The sequence below is a fragment of the Poecilia reticulata genome, linkage group LG1 (assembly GCF_000633615.1).
Source record: "Poecilia reticulata strain Guanapo linkage group LG1, Guppy_female_1.0+MT, whole genome shotgun sequence".
In the NCBI taxonomy this organism is placed as follows: domain Eukaryota; kingdom Metazoa; phylum Chordata; class Actinopteri; order Cyprinodontiformes; family Poeciliidae; genus Poecilia; species Poecilia reticulata.
The window spans coordinates 31,950,359-31,953,291 of record NC_024331.1 but is presented as its reverse complement, the minus strand read 5'-3'; positions in this window follow the sequence as shown (position 1 = coordinate 31,953,291).

Here is a 2,933-nt window from a genome sequence, read left to right as displayed (position 1 = left end):
ACACACACACACACACACACACACACACACACCCACACACACACACACACACGCACACACACACAGATCTAAATGCGCTGCCTTATCTATATATTCATATTCTCATTTGTTCTGTTGCTGAGCTTCACATCCACTCACACATATTAATGTAAAACAACAGATGAAATAAATTACACATAATTTCTTCAATGTTTTTACTTTCCTTTATTTCTTCATTTCAGTCGTTTCACAAACTAATATGCACATGGTTTTAAAATGGAAGAAGAAATGCAGATCCAATGAAGTATGCCAGATAATATCATGTTTTATCCTCTTGATCTGGAAAATAACATAATCACAATAATGTTCTTTAATATTTCTGAGGTCTGTTTTACAGTCTGAACGTTGAGCTGTTATTTCAACCGGATTGTGTCACAGCTGTGATTTCTGTCTTTCCTTTGCTACAAATTAAAACAGCCGTCTGAACTTTCTCTGGGAGTTATTATTATTACATGTTTTTGCCCGGGGTTGTAAAATGATTATTTAATAAAGAACCAGTACTGTTAGTGTTGAAACTGTAGAGAAGTTGACCTCAGACTGACTCAGAAACAAAAGCAGTCTCAGCTTGTAAACTTGCAAAGCTCTTCTGTTCTTTGTTGTGAAATGTAACAGAAACCAAATTTATATCCTATAAACAAATCCTTGGCATTGAAATTAAACATGATTACTAATTAGGAACAGTGTCTAACATTAAACTTGTTCTATTTGAATCAAACTGACTTGTTTTGTTCGCTTCCCTGATTGTTTTCTGTTCTCTGTCTCGTCTGACTTCCAGCGCTCTGATCTGAATGTTTTTGCCATCGTGTGCCCTTTGTCTTCTCATTACTCTCTCTTTCCTTTCCCTTTCATTCTTGTGCGGTTTCTGGAATAGAAAATCAGTGTGTATACCTACAACAAGCTCCCAGTGGGCGTCTAACATGTTTTAACGCTCCACAGTTTGGCAGGGGCAGAAAGTCAGCGGAGGCCCAACCAGATGTTCCCAAAGTGGAAACCCTGAGTCTGAACCTATATGTTCAGTCAGGCTCAGCAGGTGTAAATTAGATCATCATCCGGTGGATCCCTGCCATCTTGTGGTTACCAGATTAACCTTCTCAGAGTTTCCTGTAAAACAAAATCTGTAGTTTTTTCTCACCTGGGAAGGAAAATGCTTCGGAGCCCCTAAGGGGACATGGAGAACAAAAAAAAAAGGTAAGAAATCCCGACTTACTATCTCGAGATCCCGAGAAACTAATTCGAGATCTCGAGATCCCGACTTATTATCTCGAAAGTCGGGATCTCGAGATAATAAGTCGGGATTTCTTTCTTTTTTTTTTCTCCATGTCCCCTTAGGGGCTCCGTAAAATGCAGCTTAGGAAGTGGAAATACTTAAACATTTGAAAAATGTTGATTTGGGCCACCCAACATTTACAATAAAATATTATTTCCTACAGCTTTGTGAATGAAGCCATTCCAGTTGATAGGAAAATACTCGTACCACTAAGATCCGCTCCGGGTTTTCCTTGTTACCTACAGCAAGTCACATGATCCGAGCATAAACAAGGTGATCGCTGCCGGCTGCTGAAACTAAACCAGGTAACGTCACACTAGCTCTAACTGAACCTGTGCTAAAGCTCGAGGTTCAGTTTTAACTGCAACTCTGAAAATAAAGTTTCGTTTCCTCCAAATTGATTCTTCTGGGAAAAAAATTCTGAATCACTAATTTACTTGACTGTTTAGTAAGCGTTCAATTAAATTAAGTTCAATATCTGTGTTGAAATTTTGGCTGTTGACTGTTAAGAATTGGTATTCATGCTCTTATTTTGAAGTCTGTTTGCACTGCAGTTCTGTTTCCTCACCTCCGCTGGTGATGCGGTGCAGCAAATGATGTTTATTCTGTATGTGTTGAATTTACAACATGTGTACATTCATTCAGAATATATTTTGTAGTTATGTCCTGCATGCTTTTTAACGAAAACTCACGCGGTTCTGTTATACTAAATCTAAATAAATAAAAAAAATCACTTCCTGAAGCACAAACTGTGCAGGACGGTGAGTTAAACTTTATTCTGATATACTCTGTTTTAACGCATGTTGTGTCGTTGGCATGTGACGTCTCAACATGGTTGATTTTAGCGCTTTAGCGCTAGCTTCTGCTAATTAATATAATAATATGTTGGTTTGGTGTTTTAGGGTTAACAAACCTAACTTTTAACGCAGTGGTGCTTTAGAACTGGAAGTGATCCAGTTAGACTTGTCGCAATAACAAAGATTGATGGATGCTCATTTGCCCTGGAAATTATTGTATCAAAATTATAATGTCATTTTGATACAATTTTCAACTAAAATAATAACGCATGTTCGCCCTCTGAAAGCCTAACAGACCATTTTATACAGAACGCCTCTACCGGAACTAGAAGATAATTTAATTATACAAAAAATAAAACAGGGGCTGCACAGTGGCGCAGTTGGTAACGCTGTTGCCTTGTAGCAAGAAGGTTCTGGGTTCGATTCCCGGCCCCGGTCTTTCTGCATGGAGTTTGCATGTTCTCCCTGTGCATGGTTGGTTTTCTCCGGGTACTCCGGTTTCCTTCCACAGTCCAAAAACATGACTGTCAGGTTAATTGGTCTGTCCAAATTGCCCCTAGGTGTGAGTGTGTGTGTGCATGGTCCTGTGTGTGTCTGTGTTGCCCTGTGACAGACTGGTGACCTGTCCAGGGTGACCCCGCCTCTCGCCCAGAACGTTAGCTGGAGAGGCACCAGCACCCCCTGACCCCACCAAAGGACAAGGGTGTAAGAAAATGGATGGATGGAAAAAATAAAACAACAAAAAACAATGAATGAAAAGAAAAACCATATGCAAAAATGAATTATGATGTACATGTAAACAAAATTGTGCTTCAAAAAATATTAATCAT